The sequence below is a fragment of the Macaca nemestrina genome, chromosome 15 (assembly GCF_043159975.1).
Source record: "Macaca nemestrina isolate mMacNem1 chromosome 15, mMacNem.hap1, whole genome shotgun sequence".
NCBI classification, from domain to species: domain Eukaryota; kingdom Metazoa; phylum Chordata; class Mammalia; order Primates; family Cercopithecidae; genus Macaca; species Macaca nemestrina.
Window position 1 is genome coordinate 56,950,168 of NC_092139.1, and position 20,040 is coordinate 56,970,207.

At 48.3% G+C, this 20,040-nt stretch overlaps 2 long non-coding RNA genes across 2 annotated transcripts in view; both read right to left on the reverse strand.

Moving 5' to 3' along the window:
- Nucleotides 1-20,040, reverse strand: part of LOC139358525 (uncharacterized) — a 178,797-nt gene that overhangs the window by 129,496 nt on the left and 29,261 nt on the right. The gene's annotated exons all lie outside the window — the stretch shown is intronic.
- Nucleotides 14,931-20,040, reverse strand: part of LOC105486767 (uncharacterized) — a 33,382-nt gene continuing 28,272 nt past the window's right edge. Inside the window, exons 2-3 of the long non-coding RNA XR_011613631.1 lie at nucleotides 16,677-16,723; nucleotides 14,931-15,548 (exon numbers count right to left, since the gene is read on the reverse strand). This is a non-coding gene — a long non-coding RNA (uncharacterized lncRNA). The remainder of the gene's footprint in view (nucleotides 15,549-16,676; nucleotides 16,724-20,040) is intronic.

A 20,040-nucleotide genomic window follows, 5' to 3' on the forward strand; every position in this document is an offset into this window, starting at 1 on the left:
AAGTCATCACTGTCTGCTCTCTACTCATGGTGTCTTGGGTGGAAACACTTGGCAAGCTGAAAATGTTTACCAAACCACAGAACTCTATGAACTTCTTGTTCACAGTTACTCATTCCAGTAGGCAGAGTCTGCCAGAGCCTGCCTCCTTCCACAGACTGTGTGTTTCCAGCCAACCTAGGAGCCTCCTTCATGCCAAGTCTGCAGACCTCTGGGAACTGTGCATACAGCACTGCATGCCCAACTCTGTGCTTTCAAACCAGAACCAGAGCCCAAGGAAAGTCACCATCATTGAGTTATAGTGTACAAAAATGAAATACACAAAAATCCACATTTACCCAAGGAGTCTCAAGGGAGCTGATTGCTTAATCACTGTGTTTTTAATGGGATCTCCATGTGATTCACAAGGCCTGGATTTTTATCTTCAATAGCAGCTTAACTGATGCACTGGTCCAAACATAATGCTGTAGCTTCCTCACGTAAAAGCCAGGGAGCCCCTCACAGGGATAGGAATGAGGATCCCCTTTATCAGTAGTGCCTCGGATCAGAAGTGTAGTGCCCCAGACTGTATGACTCTTACACAGGAGAATTAGGGGATTAAATTACAACAAGCTTTTTATTCCAACACTATATCACAGCATGAAATAAAGTCTCAAAAATGACAAAAGGTTTTGATTTTTAATGAAATTCTCAAACAGTTGTTTTCCAGACATACATCTGCTGCTGAAGGAAAAAACACATCTCCTATTATTTACTCTCACCCTGAGAGTAACATTGAATTTCTAGGAGCCAACGACCAGAAGCAAGGAGGAGCTCAAGCCTTCCCCACTTGGCAGCACATACACCAGCCCACCTGGGATACTGCAGAGAGAAACAGCGGACTCGGAGACCTCAGGAAGCCCAGAGCTCCCAGCAACAGCTGGACTTTTAAGCCACAGGCCTTCATACAGATTGCCCAGCCTGCGCTGAATGCCTGCAGGGGCGGAGAACCCAGTCCCCATGATGCTGAGTGGAGGACAGGCAGACTTCACTCGCCACCACATTCTCAGGCCCGGCCTTGCTCTAAGTGGATGCCAAGGCAGTGTCTCACACACGCCTGTCCTTTGGAGCCACATGACAAGGCTAAACTTCACAGGAGCCTTGCGATCTTAGAAAACAGCGAAGGTTAAGAAATTGTCCCACCTTTTATGTTCTGAGAACACTGCAAAAACCCCTCACATGACTTAGATAAAAGTCACAGTTGCCCACACCCATTTACCTATGATAAGGTCAGACACAGACCCTCCAAACTCCCATTCCTTGAGTCATAAGTGATGTACTGAGCTTTCTGTCCCACTGATCAATTGGAACAAAATGCTTGCTAACCACAATTTGGCAGACCATCTCTCCTTCTGAGCCAGCACACAGCCCCTCCTGAGAACACTCTGGGATCTACAGTCTGGTCTCAATCACGCCACCTCCACTTCTTCAAACCACTTTCCCCACTTGGTTCTTTCTGGCCTTGTTGACTCCCCTTCATAAAAGAAACACCCTGTTTGCCTCACCCTTATGACGTTGGCAGACCCCACAGTTGGTGTGATCTCCTTCCCTGCGGCAATAGCCCTCCTCCCCATGCAAGAATCTCTTCCAATAACATCTCTCCTTAGTAAGACTGGGTTAGTTTTCATGTGGTGCATAACAGCCGTGATATCGAGAGTAGTCAGCACCATCCCCACAACTGCGCACACACACCCGCCATGCTCCTCTGTTGCCTGCATGATCTAATTCTGCACAGCATTACTATTACCAGAAAGAGAGAGCAAATGGCAGAGAGAGAAACTGAGGCGCCAGGGCATGGGAAAGTGAATGAAGACGTGCTGAAGCCATCCCAACTCACTCTGAGCCAAAATCTCTCCACTCCTCTGGTCATGCACAATCCATCATTTCCTGAGTGTTGCACAGTGTTCCTCAGTGTCACAACCACCCCACCACCCTCCCTGCAAGATTTCAGACGCCTTTCCTCTGTCGGTAAATGACAAGCATCTGCGATGCTTGTGAAAGATTCTATCAGTCTCCCAGAAGATCTGAGATTCCCAGGTTCTGAGAATGAAGTGGGCCAATAAACAAAGTCAACCAGGGTGTGGCTCTGAGAGCTGAGAGGGTGTGACAGAGACCCTGTTTCAATGGTGGCCATACAGTCCTGTCCTGAAGCTCTTCTCTGATGTGACCAATGTTCCTCCCACCCAGGGTGGGTCTACACCCCCACCTCTGAAAATGAGGGCTCTTGATGCCCCCAGGATGGACACAACGCTGTGTGACTTCTCAATTGAGCAAGACAACAAAAGGAGTCAGAAGCCACCAGTGTCTCCCTCCCTCTCGCCCTCCTCCTCCCCTTCCCCCACTCCCTCCTCTGTGTCTCCCTCCTCCTCCCCTGCCCCCACTCCCTCCCCTGTGTCTCCCTCCTCCTCCCCTTCCCCCACTCCCTCCTCTGTGTCTCCCTCCTCCTCCCCTTCCCCCACTCCCTCCTCTGTGTCTCCCTCCTCATCCCCTTCCCCCACTCCCTCCTGTGTCTCCCTCCTCATCCCCTTCCCCCCTCCCTCCTCTCTGTGTCTCCCTCCTCCTCATCTTCCCCCCCACTCCCTCCTCTCTGTGTCTCCCTCCTCATCCCCTTCTCCCACTCCCTCCTCTGTGTCTCCCTCCTCCTCCCCTTCCCCCACTCCCTCCTCTGTGTCTCCCTCCTCATCCCCTTCCCCCACTCCCTCTTCTGTGTCTCCCTCCTCATCCCCTTCCCCCCTCCCTCCTCTCTGTGTCTCCCTCCTCCTCATCTTCCCCCCCACTCCCTCCTCTCTGTGTCTCCCTCCTCATCCCCTTCTCCCACTCCCTCCTCTGTGTCTCCCTCCTCCTCCCCTTCCCCAACTCCCTCCTCTGTCTCCCTCCTCCTCCTCTTCCCCAACTCCCTCCTCTGTGTCTCCCTCCTCATCCCCTTCACCCACTCCGTCCTCACTGTGTCTCCCTCCTCCTCCCCTTCCCCCCTCCCTCCTCTGTGTCTCCCTCCTCCTCACCTTCCCCCCACTCCCTCCTCTCTGTGTCTCCCTCCTCATCCCCTTCTCCCACTCCCTCCTCTCTGTGTCTCCCTCCTCATCCCCTTCCCCCAGTCCCTCCTCTCTGTGTCTCCCTCCTCATCCCCTTCCCCCACTCCCTCCTCTCTGTGTCTCCCTCCTCCTCCCCTTCTCCCACTCCCTCCTCTCTGCGTCTCCCTCCTCCTGACCTTCCCCCAGTCCCTCCTCTCTGTGTCTCCCTCCTCCTCCCCTTCCCCCACTCTCTTCTCTCTGCCTCCCTCCATCCTCACCCTCCTTCTCTCCTCCCCTCCACTCCCTCCTCTCTGTCTCCCTCTCTGTGTCTCCCTCCTCCTCCCCTTCTCCCACTCCCTCCTCTCTGCGTCTCCCTCCTCCTGACCTTCCCCCAGTCCCTCCTCTCTGTGTCTCCCTCCTCCTCCCCTTCCCCCACTCTCTTCTCTCTGCCTCCCTCCATCCTCACCCTCCTTCTCTCCTCCCCTCCACTCCCTCCTCTCTGTCTCCCTCTCTGTGTCTCCCTCCTCCTCCCCTTCTCCCACTCCCTCCTCTCTGCATCTCCCTCCTCCTCACCTTCCCCCACTCCCTCCTCTCTGTATCTCCCTCCTCCTCCCCTTCCCCCACTCTCTTCTCTCTGTCTCCCTCCGTCTCTCACCCTCCTTCTCTCCTCCCTTCCACTCCCTCCTCTTTGTCTCCTTCCCTCTCACCCTCCTCCTCCCCTGCCTTCCTCTCTCTCCTCATCTCTCCCTCTCTCCCCCTGTCTCCCTCTTCCTGCTCCTCCACCTCCTTTCTATCTCTCTCCCCTACTCCTCCATACTTGCCCATGGAACTTGCCACCATGTTATGAGGAAGCCCAGTCCATATGGAGAGGGTCGTGTGGTGTCCCAGCTGAGAGCTAGCACCCTGCAGGTTTGTGGCTAGATGAGTCTTCAGAGATTCCAGTGTATGGCCTTCACATCTTCCAGCTAAGGCCCATGGTAGAGCATAAGCAAGCCATCCCACTGTGCCATGTCTGAACTTCTGACCCAGAGAAACTGTGGGAGATAGTAAAATGATCACTGTCGTTGGAAGCCCCCATGTTTAGAGGACATATGTCATGCAGTAAAGGACAACCAATCCAGGTGGAGATGGAGATGATATGCCAGTGGGTCAAAGCTCCACGCCCTCCTTCTCCTGCCCCCTCACTGCTTCCTCTGCCCAGGCCACCCGCCAGCTTCTCATGCTCGGCCTGTCTCTCCTGCTCACTCTCTCATGGAAGGCCCTACTTCTCATGCCTGGTAAGGCTGCTCTCTTGTTTCTGCTGCCAGCTCCTGTGGACCCGTCTGCAGTGATCGCCGCCGGGTGTTCCTGCTTCAGCCGTCTCTGCAAGGGCACAAATCCAGCAGCCAGGAGTCGGGTACAGCTTGGCCATCTGTGAGAGATGTGGCTTCCCAATCAGAGAAGACATTTCAGATGAGACAACCCAGGAGCCGCAGCCTCTGCACAAAGACGTACTGAATAATCACAGTGATAACAAACTGACTGCTGGAAAGAACTCATTAATCGGGATCATCTTCACCCCAGAAATACATGTGAACATGACATTTGAGAGCATCTGAAGTCTAACTTCACACCTGTCTGCAGCCACTACCTCCTTTCTCCTTCAGCTCATCCACTCTGACACCTCCTGCTATCCATCCAGAGCTTCACCCAGACACCAGCCCACCCCACCCCCACTTCCTCACCCTGCAACAGCCCCTCCTGCACCAGCCTGGGTTCCAAGACCCGGCAGGGAGCCCACCAGCCCCCACGACATGGGTGCCTCCCATCTGCCCTAGTGCCAGACTCTCCCTCCAGGCCTAGGACTGTGCGTTCCTCATCTTCCCTCAACACTTGGTCCTACCCCTGCTCACGATCTTTTCTCCTACTTCACCCCAAAAAAGTAGAAACAGGGGCCAGCTCTACCCTTAGGCCTGGATGCCACTGCTGCCCCCAGTTGCTGGTGAACCGAGGGTTCTGCTGGCCTCAGGGACTCACACCCACCCACATCCTCTCTGGGGCTGTGTGCCTTCCCTGACCCTGTCTCTCCCATCAGAGCCTGGCCTGCTCTCCACTTCTCTCTCGCCCTAAATGCTCTTTTCTTACCCCTGGAAGTTCTCACTATAGACACGTTCACCCATTCCCATAAACTCAAATAACCCTATAAGCCTGATGACTCCCTGTTATAAATCCAGACCCATTTCTCCCCTCAGCTCCAGTTTTGATTTTCCAGGGGTTACCCCATGTGGATGCCCCATGAACTTTATACACAGAAGGGCTCACATGTGCTCTGGCTTCCTCCACACACGATAGGTATGGTTCCTCCCTTTCCTCACCCCAACAGTGAGGAAACAATGCCAGATTATGCAATCCCCAAAATGCCTCTCACCCAAGGCCCCTTTGCTCCATTTTTCACTCCTGTCACCTTCCCTGGCCACCACGACCTCTCTTTGAGTGCTTCAGATTTCGCCCATTCATTCCTACACACCACCACCCCTCCTGTCCCTCTCCCCTCCCGCCCCAGCTCTCCAACCCATTTCCCACAGAGCCTGGGGGGTGCCCTTTAGTGTGCTGTGCATGCATTACGTCACTGCTGCACCTGCAACTTTCCTGGCGGCTCCTCTTAGGTATGAACAGGATTCCTCCCTCTTCCTTGCCACACCAGGCCAGGCGTGACCTGTCTCCAGAGGCTCCTCCAGCCTCATCCTATGCCACTCTGTGGCAGGATTGCCTTCCCACCAACCTTGTGCACAAGCCACGGGGTCCTCCTTCTGCTCCCTGAACACTCCCAAATCTAGTCCACCAGAGGGCCTTTGCGTTAGCCATTCTCTTTGCCTACGATGATCTTTCCCCTCTGATCTTCACGGACTCGGCTAAAAGCCCACTCTTAAAGGCTTTCTCTTGACAATCCTATCTACAGCCAGTCTTCCATTTCTTACTTACTAGTCACTCCTTCTTTACAATTCCTTTATTTATAAATGGGTCATGAGGGGTTCTAGGTTCTGTTCCCTTCATAACATACAATGTGCCCCAAATTTCTTTATCATCTTCTGTGTGTGTGTGTGTGTATGTGTGTGCACGCGCGTGTGTGTGTTATCTGTTTTGCCACCCAGGGGCAGGGCCATGACTCTTGTTTATTGCTGTATTTCACATCCAAAAGTACACATCTGGCAGTAAGGCAATGCCCAGTTACTACTTGTTGAACAAGCGACCGAAAGAGTGAATATGTGTATATCATGAGCAACACCAAGGACACTGCAGGGTTTTCCTTTGTAATCCTGAATCCCAGAAGATGGAAAAAGGATGAAAAATGCTGTCATCAATAATGTTTTCTATTGTGTGTGACCTCTCAGGGACATTGATAAACAGGACAAAAATGTAGAGACTTGTTAATCACAGGAAAAGAGCTGCCCTTTCTCCAGGGACTCGGGGGAGGAGGTGTCACTCTGACTTGTGCACTCTGTCTGTGAACTTCTGATAAAGAGCTGACAAATCAAGTCAACTCAGACGGCTGTCATTTTGTGTGTTACGATGTGTCTGAGGTGTCAGCTGTCTTTATTCCTAGGAGTGTTAAGGCAAGAAGGAGCTGTCAGTATTTCCCACACTGGAGGCTGCCTCAAATAAAAGCATTCCTGGTGTTAGGACTGCCATAGATGTTACTACACTAACAGCTACCTGGTAACCTTTGTCACCAGGATTCTCAGCTAACAACATCCTGGTTCATTGCTTTGAGTGACGAAGCTCAGGAAACCTAAGTGATTTTCTTTGTGTTTGTCCTGGACGATGAGGCAAGCAGAGAAAGATAAATCAGAAAGTTCTTGGTAAAACATCGTCAGGTTCCCAAAATGATCCTTGGAAAAAAGGATATAGGCTTATCTGTCTTTAATTTTTAGAAATAGAATTAATGATAGACACAGACTATTTTAGTGTTCCCACATCCTGTCTATCAAAGACAGGGAATCAGATTGTTCTTTCAAAGATTGCCCTGTTCATTTATTTTAAAAACATCTTGAGCACCCATCTTGAGCCAAACACTAACCCAGATCCCAAGAAATAGAAATGGCCAAGACACAATCCTGATCTCCACGATCAGGATTGCTGGTAAGTGAAGAAGGCAGAGAAATAAGCAAAAGATTCCAAAATGACAGGATAGGACTCTGATGGAGGTGTCCCCAGGGCTTCACCAGATGGGTAAGTGGAGGAGTAAGTGAGGGCAGCAGCAGAAGAAGCAGAGAGAACTCTGGGGAGGGCGGATGACTGGAGGAGCTTCATTCTGGGAGGAGGTCAAGAATGTCAGTGATGGAGGGTGATGGGATTCAGTACACTGGCCTATGCTCTTTGTCCAAGGCTTGGTATCTAACATGTTTAAATGCAGAGATCTGCCCACAGGAGGCCGGGCAAGGGAATGGTTAGTGCTGGAAACATACCTTTTATAGGAACTCGGTGGCCATAGCGTATGGCACCTTCTCTTTGTAGAGCACTCAATGAAGACATTCTTTTATTTGGTTATGTCCCATCTTCCCAAAGACCTGGAAAACTCTTTCTTTCACCACCCACCCCAACCACCAAACATCTTTTGGCGACAATCCTAGCCCAGGCCCAGGGCCAGGTGTTGAGGGCACAAGGATGAGGAAGATGCCATCATCACCCCTCAGGTACAATAATCAAGCAGACCTTGAAGGCCAGGACTTCCTTTATCTCCTTAAGCCCCCACTCCATGCGTATAGTAAAACGGGAACCTTACAAATATTGTTGACTGAGTTCCTTCCCCAACTCTGTCTTTCCCTTCCTCCTGAATTCCAGCCAATGGCAGATTCACAGGGAACACACTTCCAGAAAGCAGAGAGCACAGAGCAAGGAAGTGGACGAAAAATAGCAATGTTGAAACTTTCACCATATTTGGCAGACATCATAAACACTTAAAAAATGATTATACTGATTGTGACAACATTAGAATACGAAATAAAGAATTTTTATAATTGTTAAATATGAGAAGCATACACCAGCTATCATGATATGTCACCCCTAAATACTTGGCATGAGGACATTTTAAAACTTCAGGGCCATGTCTCCAGAAAAAATATTAACAATAATAATCTTTGACACAGAAGGAACATGTAGAAAAAATTAGATTTTTGGTGTAGAGCGAAGGAGTTCAAATATAGATATAGATATAGATACAGATTTATATATTTATATCTATTTATATATCAAATATGTATGTATATATCCCTCAAGTTTTTATATAGAGAATGAATTTCATGGAGTAGGTAATTGAAGCTTTATTTATTTATTTATTTATTTTATTTTATTTTATTTTATTTTATTTTCTGAGACAAGTTCTCATTTTGTCACCCAGGCTGGAGTACAGTGATGTGATCAGAACTCATTGCAGCCTTGAACTCCTGGGTTCAAGTGATTTTCTTGCTTCAGCCTCCCAAGGAGCTAGAACTGTAGGTACACATCATTGCTGCCAGCTGACTTTTTTTTAGAGTCAGGGCCTTGTTATGTTGCCGAAGCTGGTATGAGACCTCAAGAGATCCTCCTGCCTCAGCCTCCCAAAGTGCTGGAATTACAGATGTGAGCCACTGTGTCCAGGCAACAGCAGTTACATTTAGATTGTCATTTATTTACTTACTCTCAATACAGAGTAGTTGGTGCTGCTGTCAAAGTAGAAGAAATGGCCCCGGAGAACCTTTCAGGCACTCTCAATAAGTTGGTCTAGTGTCTGTCTGTTTCAGTTGTCTATTGCTGTGTAACAAACCAACCCAATGTTTGTGTCTTAAAATAACAATGTACTATTTATCACAGTTCTGTGGGTTGCCTGGGCAATTCTCCTATACTCATCAGGTCTTGCTGCTGTGACTATCTTCAGTTGATGGCTGGGCTGGGCTGGGCTGGACAGCCCAGGATGACCTTGCTCTCACATCTGGCTGGCACTGGTGGTGGCTGCTGGCTGGAATGTCTCAGTCTTCTTCCGGCAGGCTGCACCAGACTTCCACCTATCATGGAGGTCTCAGGCTCCAAGAGAGTGAGAATGGGATTCTTGAGACCAGAACTAGAACATCATTCCTCCAGTCTGCTGGTCAAAGCAATTCCCAGGGCTAAAATTGAGGCTTCACTTCTTCCTGGGAAGAGCAGTAACATCACGTTGCAGAGGGGTGTAGCCGTAACAGCCTCACTGGGGACCATTTCACTATAAGCATGTGTCACAGTGCCAGGCAAAGCACAAAGGAACCTCAGGATATGCAACATTTTGACCTCTGCTAAAGGTTGAAAGGAAGGCAGATATTCCCCAAGAGATCCTCTAATGCTCAAGGGGACAGGCTGCTACACGTGGGAGGGACGCCTGGCTCCCATGTCAAAGCTGCACATTTGCTATGTCTCATTAAGGTGTTTCCTTCAAATTCCTGGGGAAATGACCATCAGCATGTCTCCCTATGGCCTTCACTAGAAACGCTTTTCACTCAGAAATACAAACAAGCATGCATCCAGGGAGTACAACCCCAGCTGGCATGTGTCAACGTGTCAGCCACCAGTTTAGTGAATAGAACTAGGAGAAAACGTGTTTTTCTGGTCTCACTTTGGGTTGAAGGTTAGTTTCATTCCTATTCAAAGAGAGTGTCGGGTCACCCAAGGCTCCTCCACACCCTGGCTGACCCAAACAAACATGCTGTTCTTGGCAGACCAAAAACTCCTGTCTCTGCAGGATTGCTCTCTGGAGTTCAGCATTTTCATGCTCCATCTCCAGACTGGGGCCACAAGGGAAATTGCTCAAGACACAGAGTTCTGAATGGCACAAAATATGCCCCTCCTAAGAATGTGAGCACACCTGGAGAGCCATGTACACCAGGTGAGAACCAGCTTCAGTCCCACCTCCGTGTCCTTTCCCATCAGCCAGCCCTGCCCAAGCAGGGACACTGGCCCCACTTTCTAAACAAGCACACTGAATTCAACAATATTCTGGCAAGTCACGAAGAGCCGGAGTCTCGTTCATTTTGGTCCACCATCACCTGGCAAGATTTCAATGCGCTCTGGCTGCAGGCTCCCCCTGCTGAGATCATTCCTGTGTATCCCCCACACATCCACCCTCATTCATTTCCCCTGTCCTCACAAACCAACCCAGGTACCTGGAACAGTCAGGGACCTTATTTGCAAGCAACAGAGTCTGAAGCTGGCTAATGCCGGCCAAAGGGGAAATCTCAATAGAAAGCTGTCTAAGAGCTCACAGAATCAATGCACAGTTCGGCAACCAGTATTACATGTTCCTCTGGGTAGATCATGCACCCCTAATGTGGCTGAGAGGTTTCAAGAAGCCTCTGCTGTTTAATAACATCTACACTGAGACCTGAGAGATATGCAAGACTCACCAGTGCAAGATATCAGGAGGATCCAGCAGAGCCACTCCCTGCCAGCCTCCCTCAGTTTCCATCAGCTCTCTTGCACCAGACTTCACTAGACTTCCAGACCTGACACCACCTAGGGATGTCCTAGCCTTGTCTCAGGGAAAGAGCGCTCCTTTGGGAGTCAGGAGTTGGAAATAGTTTTTCCTGCCCCAGGATCCAGGGAATGACACTACTCAGCTATGGGCTTAGTGCCTTCCAGATACGGAAGTATGTGGACTTCGTGACTTTGAAGGCCCACCCATTCTTATGTTCTATTTAGGAGCAGAGAATCCCAGCTTCTCTGTGTTCTACCTCCAGCTTTATAGAATCATGGTATGCTTTGCAGAGTAGTCACTGTGACTACTACCGCTTACTGAGCACCTAGTCAACCACAGGCCATGCCCTAATGAATATAACACTGAGGTTCCTAAGCTTCACAGCAACCCTGAGCCAGAGGTCCCCAGACTCCTGTTTACCTGTCCCCCAAATGTCTCTGGGCTGCTAAACTCTCACAGTACAAATTATCCCAATGCACAAATAAAATGGCTCCAATTCCCACTCCTCTCCCAGACGGCAACCATACCTGAGTCCACAGGCCATTCAGCAGCCAGCACAGAGTGTCCACCATGCTCCCTGTCCCCTCAATGGCTGTTCCTTGTTAACTTCTGCTGTACAGAAACCACCTGCCACTTGTGCCTGTCACAGGCACGCCACACTCCACATCCTGAGCTCTCCCAGCTATTTGGATGTTGAGGCAGGGCTAGGGGTTCTTCTATCATGTATGTGGTCCCTTGGGCCCAAGGCAACTTAGTCTTCATCCATATGCCTTGTGGGGTTCTTTTCTCAAGGCCCATTCTTCCAACTCTGCCTTGCCCAGACCCTGTCCACAGCACTGAGTTCAAATGTCAGGCCATCTTCTCTAAGGGCTACCATGTGCAGTCACATTGCTCTTTCCTCCTTTGAGTAAAAAACCAAAGTTCCAGGCAGAACAAGTCACATAATCTGCAGGGCCCAGTGCAAAATGAAAATGCAGGTTCCCTTGTCCAATACTGACTGAGAATCTCAAGACGATGACCACAAAGCATTAACCTAGCATGGGGCCCTTCTGAGCCCTGTGCGACTGCACATACCATGTGCTGGGAAGTCAGCCCTGGTGCCAGGCACCTGGGTGGCCATGCACGGATGGTGAGGAGGATCTAATGTGCATGTCAGAGGCCAAAAGTCCCATGCAGGAAAGCCAAGATGCTCTATGTTTGTGCAACTTTCCCATGGCTTTCTTCCACTCCACCCCTCCAAAGTGCTCAGCAAATGAATTTAACAACTAAATGAAGGCAGGGAGGAACGAACCTATGAGTTGGCAGGAATCAGGACTGGTGCTTGGGTTTTCTGGCTCCTTCTTCATTGTTTCCACTCTTCCCAACTGCCAACCCTGTGCTGTAGGAGTTGTTTGCCTTAAGGGAAAGGTATCATTTTTAATTTATAACTAGGTCAGAGTAACCCAGAAATTTTTTCTACCCTTGCTAGGGAGCTCGTGCCCCACCCTCTTGCGTGACCTTCTCAAAATATTTTGCAAATGTCCTCTCCAGTTTCCAGATTTGCCTGTGTCAACTCAAGATTCATAAATTACCCAGAAAGTATAGGACCCGAACTCAGACGCTCAGATTTGAGGTCCCTGCTTGAAAGTAAGAGCTCAAGCACCTTCAAAAGGGTCATAAAGCAAAATTGCCTGGCTGTCCTTCCATCTCCACAAGGGAAGATAGTTTTGGAAGGTCTTCAATGACTTCCATGCAATATTTTGGCCTGTGTCACTACAGGACTCTGTCCTAAGCCCAAGCAGAAGCCCTTGTGAGAAGCTGCAAGAGCAAAACTATACTGGTATAGAGGGAACCACTTGCTGACAGTCTTGTTTTGCAAACTACTTGTATTTGTTTTATTTTTTATTTATTTCTTTTTTTCGAGATGGAGTTTCGCTCTTGTCACCTAGGCTGGAGTGCAATGGTGCGATCTCTGGTCACTGCAGCCTCAGCTTCCTGGGTTCAAGCGATTCTCCATCCTCAGCATCCCAAGTAGCTGGGATTACAGGTGTCCCCCACCACACCCGGCTAATTTTTGTATTTTTAGTAGAGACGGCTTTTCACCATGTTGTCCAGACTGGTCTCAAACTCTTGACCTCAGGTGATTCTCCTGCCTTGGCCTCCCAAAGTGCTGGGATTACAGGCATGAGCCACTGTGCTCAGTCCTTTTTTTTTTTTTTTTTGTCTGCCCTGTTCCTCTAAATAAACAACAGTTAAGCTAACAGCAGCGAGAGGATAAAACCAACATAATCTTTTCTGTGTTCTTGTTGCATCCAGACCTTGCAGGCACCGTGCACCCTGAATTCTGCTTCTTCATCCACCTCTCACCCTTACCAACTGAACACATTATTCCCCAAGCTGAGATGCAATGTTGTAAATGGGTCCTAGAGCGACGAGCAGCTGAGCTCTGCAGGAGAAGCCCACACAGGGAGCTGTGTGGAGGGCGGGGGCCAGTGCTGGAAGAATTCTGGTTTTCATTAAGTTTAGGCAAAGTTAACCACATGGACGTATTCTTTTCTGCTAATTTCAGACATTCTGAGTTTTAAAGTGCAAATTAAATGCATTACATATCTAGAAGACACTGGAAGAAGGCAGAAGGGATGAAATAGTCTGTCGTGGAAATCCAGTAGCGGACTTCCTCAAAGGGCACATGGCAATGCAGTTATGGCAAAGCATGGCTGCTGGAGAATGGAGCTCTTTAAAGCAGTCCCATGAATCTCGCTGTGCCAGTGTCAATCCTCACTTGCCTTCTTTCCCTGCCCCAGCCCTGCCAGGTGTGTTTTTGTAAATCTTGATTTTCGTGTGAAGTAAGACCTTGTTAATTAGAATGGAAACAGCAACAATTTTCAAACAATATGTCTTTTGACTATTCATCTATCAGAAAGAAGGGAAGTTGATATCTGGCAATATCTGGGAACAATTCATGTTTGGGTTTTCCCTATAAAATGGAAGAATAGAGTGTCAGTTAAGTAAACCATCATGGAATGGGAAAGGCCATGGTGGATGCTATGTTGTGGTTTCCCAGACACCCCTCATCCTCTAACAGACCACGATGGTGGCTGCCAAAGGCTCCCTGCTGAGCCCCTGTCTGGGAAATTCCCTTGGCCCAAAGACAGCCACGTGGCCCAATGCCCACCCCTCCACCTGAGTTCCATGTTGCCTACCTTCCGATGTGAATTTCCTTTATTCATTCATTCTTAAAAGAGGTTCCATGGTACAGTAAGACTACAAAAGTCCAGTGACAAGGCCCAGAGGTGGGGTGTGGAGAGGAGCAGAGGTGGAGAGAGAAGGAAATAATGCAATAGACCAGTACGCCACACGGTTGGGATATTCACTAAATGTTTGTTGGGTTATTGATCTATTTATGGAAACACTTGTAAATAACTAAGGATTGATGATCCTGAAAGCAAAATATAGTCTTCCTCCCACTTCTCCTGAACTTGAAGAATCTCACAGAATTCTGTATTCATACCAGCAGCATATAATATGATTTGAATGCTGTTACTTCATGAGATATTTAAACAAGACTTTCTCAATCTCAGCATGGTTGACATTCGGGGCTGGGTAATTCTTTGTTTGGGAGTACTGTCCTGTGCATGGAAGTGTTTCCTAAGTAATGCCCCTGACCTCTACCCACTCAGTGCCAGTAGCACTCCCAGTTCCATGTGACCAGCTGTCTCCACTGTCAAATGTCCTCTGGGAGCAAAATGTCCCGCCTTGAGAATCACTGATTTAGAGCAATGACCCCGAATAACTAAATATTTATTCAGGAAAAAAACTCTCAATTATTTTGACTCAGCTCTGCAAGAACCTTTTTTATCCTTTTTTTTTTTTTTTTGAAACAGGGTCTCACTCTGTCACACAGACTGGAGTGCAGTGGCCTGATCTCCGCTCACCACAATCTCCCCTCTCCCAGACTGAAGCAATTCTCCTGCCTAAGCCTCCTGAGTAGCTGGGATTAGAGTTGCATGCCACTACCACCTGGCTAATTTTTGTATTTTTAGTAAAGACGGGGTTTCACCATGTTGGCCAGGCTGGTCTTGAGCTCCTGACCTCAAATAATCCACCTGCCTCAGCTTCCCAAAGTGGTGGGATTACAGGCCTGAGCCACCATGCCCGGCCTGCAAGACCCTTTTTCAACAAAAATTTGCTAGCTGGAAAAAAGATCCCAGACTCCATAGTCATCTGTTCGAAGCATCCTGGTTCTCCACTGTTGTTGTGTCCTCCCCAAAAAAGCCAGGAGCCCCTCTCACGCCACTTATTTGTTCCTGCGTTCATTTAGCTAAGCACCTGTTGCACACCAGGCACTGCTCTGAGTAATGAGGATAAAGCTGCACACAAGACGGAAGCTAGCCCAGCCTCAAAGAACTTTCCCTCTAGTGGAGAGGAAGGGGACAGCACACAAGGAAGTGAATATACAACGTCAGTGGAAAGTCCATGTGAAATGGAAGAGTTCCTGATCCCCATCGCATGATATGCAATAGGGGTGTGGCTCATCTGTTTGGCCACCTCACCTGCTCAAACCCCTTACAGGAAGGGGAGCATGCAGACGAGCAGGTGCAGGAGCCAGGGTAAGCACCTTGGGGCTCCAGCCCCATGGTAGCTTCTAGGGGTAGGTGCCTGCAACTCCCAAAGCCCAGGTAGGCATGTGTTACAGTGCATTCTTTTAGCTTTACTGTCCGCAGATAGCTTAAATGTTAACCAGCTTAGTGTCTTCTTGGTACCTAAGTCCTTGTCCAGCATTCAGGAAGAATCAGGTCACACACAGACTTGAGGATGGTGAATGCAGGATTTTATTGAGTGGTGGAGGTAGCTCTCAGCAGGATGGATGGAGAGCTGGAAAGGGAATGGAGTGGGAAGATGATCTTCCCCTGGAGCTTGGCCATCCTGCGGTCGATCTCCTCTCTGACCACCCCCAGCTGAATTTCTCTTAGCATTCAGATAGTCCTTCTCTTCTCTCTGCCATGCTGTTCTACTGTTCTTCTGTTCTGCTCATTTCCTCGTCTGCTTCTGGAGCCTAGGGTCTAGGTTTATACAGGTACAGGATAGCGGGGCATGGCAGGCCAAAAGGCAACTTTTGGGCTTGAAAACAGGAATGTGTGTTCCCATTTAGGGCCATGGGTTTCCAGGCTTGAGAGTGGGATCTTTGCTGGGGAACTGCCCACTTCTACCCAGTATTTCCCTGTCTCCCGTCCTTATCACAGGTAGAGAAAAAAGGTACCCGGCTAGAGAGGGATGGGGAAGGTGTGAACTGTTTTAGGTAGGAGGGTCAGGAAAGGTCTCTCAGATGAGGACCTTTGAGGACATTTGAGCAGAGACTAGGACGAAAAGAGAAAGCCAGCCCTGTCAGTGTCCACTGCAAGAATAGCTAACCCCTAACCCTCAGCCCTGGGAAAGGAGCAAACACAGCTTGCTCTGAGAACAGCAAACGGGGCACTGGAGCTGAATTGGTGTGAACAAGGGTACAAGGGGGAGAAGATGAGTTGGGGAAATGTGGGGTGCATGCCATGCAGGGACTTGGCTTTGATTCGATTTTGGCTTATAGTCAGGAGTCAGGGTGAGAGGGAAGCCATAGGAGGGTTTGGCAGAGGGGGACTGACAAGTTTCTAAAGAACCACTGTGGTTGCTATGTTGGAAATGAACAGTGAGGGGGTTAGGTAAGGGCAGGGGCAGGAAACTATATCAAAGATGTGGCAAATTAGGATCGGCTGCATGAGGCCAAAATTCCCAAATAACAATGACTTCAGTAACACAGATGCTTCTCTCTCTAATGTAAACCAAGTATAGAGATAGGCCGATCGAGGCTGGTAATGGAGACTTTAAATTTTCTTCTAGCCTGCTTCCCCGCCATCCAACGTTGCTGCCTCATAGTCCCAGAGGGTTGTTCAGCCCCAGCCAGCATGCCTGCATTCCAGCCAGCTGCTGTAAGGAAAGGTCAAAAAAGAACCCATTCTGTCCTTTTAAGTGTATTTCCTGGAAGTTGTATAGGACACTTCTGTTTATTTCCTACTGACCAGAGCTCCAGGGGAGGCTGGCAAATGCAGGTTTGTATTCTGAGCTACCATGTGCCATCCCACTTCAAAATAATCAGGAGTTCTGTTCCTAAGGAAAAACGGGGGATGAATGTTGGGGAGACCATTAGCCATGTTTACCTTGGAGGAGACTGCACGAGTCCAGGTGAGAGATGATGGAGGCTCAACTGGGATGGGGATAGTGGGGGTGGGGGTGAAAAAAGAAAAAACTTATCTGAGAATACGAGTCTTTTTAAATGTCAAACCCACAACAAGCATGTTAAAAAAAAATGGTTAACATCACTAATGATCAGGGAAATTCAAATTAAAACTGCAATAAGGTACCACTTTACTCTGCAAGAATAGCATTAAAAAGTCAAAAACAATAGATGTTTGTGTGGGTGTGGGTGAAAAGGGAATGCTTATACACTACTGGTGGGATGTAAATTGGTACGACCTTTATGGAAAACAGTGTCGAGATTTCTTAAAGAACTAAAAGTAGATCTACCACTCGATCCAGCAATCTCACTCCTGGGTTATCTAACCAAAGCAAAATAAATTATTATATCAAAAGGATACCAGCACATGTATGTTTATTGCAGCACAATTCACAATTGCAAAGATATGGAACCAACCTAAGTGCCCATTGACCAACAGGTGGATAAAGAAAATGTGGGATGTATGTGCCATGGAATGTACTACTCAGGCATTAAAACCAACAAAATAATGTGTCTTTTGCAGCAACTTGGATGGAGCCGGAGGCCATAATTCTAAGTAAAGTAACTCAGGAATGGAAAACCAAACACCGCATGTTATCACTTATAAGTGGGAGCTAAGTTGTGGATACATGGAGGCACAGAGTGGCGAAATGAACACTGGAGACTCAGAAGGGGGGAGGCTGGAGGGGGATGAGGGATGAAAAACTACATATTGGGTACAATGTACACTACACTACTCAGGTGACAGGTGCACTGAAACCTCTGACTTCACCACTGTACAATTCATACATGTAACCAAAAATCACTTGTACCCAAAAGCTATTGAAATTTAAGAACTAATTTTTAAAAATAATAATAAGTTGAGGGTAAGGGAGTACATGGATCTCATTGTACTTTCTGCTCAGTTTTGCTGTGAACCTAAAACTGCTCTATGTAAAAGAATAAAATCTATATAAAAGAATTTAAAAATTTAAAATAAAATAAAAAATAGAAATAAACATCAGGCACAGAGAGATATTAAAATGAGACAGCAATCACATACTACTTCTGCCTTGAGCTATGAATTTATCTCCTGAAACTGCTTGCTATTGCCACAAGTAGCTATAATGTCTTATGTAGCTAATTAACATAATAATGCTTCAGCAGACACTATAACCCACACTCTATAGCTTGACAATATGTAGCCAATCAATCACTAACCAATATTATTATAGTTAAACCAATGAGAATTCCTAACAAACAACTTTGTACTGGCTCACTCCCTGTCCCCCTTTCCTGCCTTTGAAAATCCCCTTGTGAGTGCTGCTAACTGGAGTATATGTATTCAGGGCAACTTGAATCAATGCTCCCAGGTTGCAATCCTCAAGGCTGGCCCAGATCAACTCTACTTATATAAATTGTGCCCCAGCGTCTTCTTTTTAGATTGACAGTGAATATTTAGAAGTGGTGAAATTCTGGAAATATTCTGGAGGCAGAGCTGACCTGTTTTGCTGATGACGGAGGTGTGGATGTGAGTGATGGAGGGGAGCCAGGAACCAAAATTGTTTTCAGTTTCCATGACTGCACAACAAATTACCAGAAACCAGTCTCTTGAAACAGCACAGATAAAGTAAACAGCCCTCTAGAAGTCTGGTGCAGGTCTCACTGGGCTGAACTCAAGGTGTGCGTGGGGCTGAGCTTCTTCTTTGGGCTCTAGGGGAGAATCCTTACCTTGCCTTCTCCAGTTCTAGAGGCTGCTTGCATTCCTTGGCTCATGGCCACCTAACTCCAGCCTCTCCTTCTGTAGTCACCTCCCCTTCTCTGACTCTGATCCTCCTGCCTCCCTCCTATCAGAAGAACATCAGGCCCACCCAGATGGGGAAGCCAAGATCATTGCCCCATCACAAGATCCTCAACTGAACCACACATGACAGGTCCCGTTTGCCATGTAAGGTCACGTAGTCACAGTTCCCTTGGATTAGGACATGGTCATCATTAGGGGGCATTATTCTGCCTCCGCAGAAGTTTTAGCTGAATAACCAGGAGACTGGACTTGTCATTTAGTGAGATGGAGAAGAAGAAGGTTTGTGGGGAGGGGGCAAGAGTCAAGCCCTGGTTTTGGCGGTGTTGATTTGGGACATCCTACTGGGCACCCAATGAAGAGAAGTGGAGCTGGCTGGTGGGAGGTTGAATCTGGAATTCAGGGATCTGAGCAGGAAATGTAAGTTGTGGGGTCAGCAACAATTGGATAGGATGTGAGACCCCAGGACAGGCTCTGTTTATATTGGGAATGGAAAGAAAGACGTGTGGGAACTGAACTCTCAATGTCAGTGCTTAGAAGACTGGGCCATGAGGAAAAACCAGCACAGGAGACTGAGAAGAGGCTTCTAGTGGGGAGAGAGATATGCAGAGAGTGTTTCTTGTTCCTTTTATGAGTTTAATTGGGAACAGTAAGAAAAAGGGCTCACTCTCTGGTTTTTGCCCAACATCCTGCCACTGCACCCCCTGCTCAGGAAGAAATGCAATCGGTTGAGGCAGCAGAAACAGGACAGAGGGCAGCTGGGAGGTTGAATCCACCTTAGGAGTGAGAAGAGGTAACAAGGTCCTTTGGGACTGACAGCTCCTGCCTTTTGGGTGGCAGCAGCACCTTCCCTAGCACCAGGTCCCAACCTTTTCTGCAAAATAGCTCTTTCTGTAGGATGTTACCTTTCCTGCAACAGTGGATCTCAGCCTCAGCTGTGCAGCTTTGAAAACTGCTTATGCTTGGGAACCACCCCAGAATTTTGGATTTAATTGATCTAGGATGAGGCCCAGACAGAGCAAGCTTAAATGGCTCTCCTGCTGATTCTAGCATGCAGCCTGCTCTCCAGCTACAGCAAACCCTCCATTCACTGCAATCCCTGCAGGAGGCTGTTTTGCTAGCTGATACCTCATATAAAGTCCTTTGTGTTTTAACTATTCCTATGAAGTCCTGGTGAGGATGTGGAAGAACAAGAGCTCTCATGCTGTGCTAGTTGTGGTAGTGGGATGTAAGATGGTGCAAGTGCTTTGGAAAACTGGCAGTTCCTTAAGGAGTGAAATGTTCACTTAGCCACAAGATCGCAATTCTACTCCCAGATACTTACTCAAGGGAAATAAAGTCTGGGCACGGTGGCTCACGCCTGTAATCCCAGCACTTTGGGAGGCTGAGGCAGGTAGATCATTTGAGGTCAGGAGTTTGAGACCAGCTTGACCAATATGGTGAAACCCCATCTCTACTAAAAATAAAAAATTAGCCAGGCATGGTGGTGGGCGCCTGCAGTCCCAGC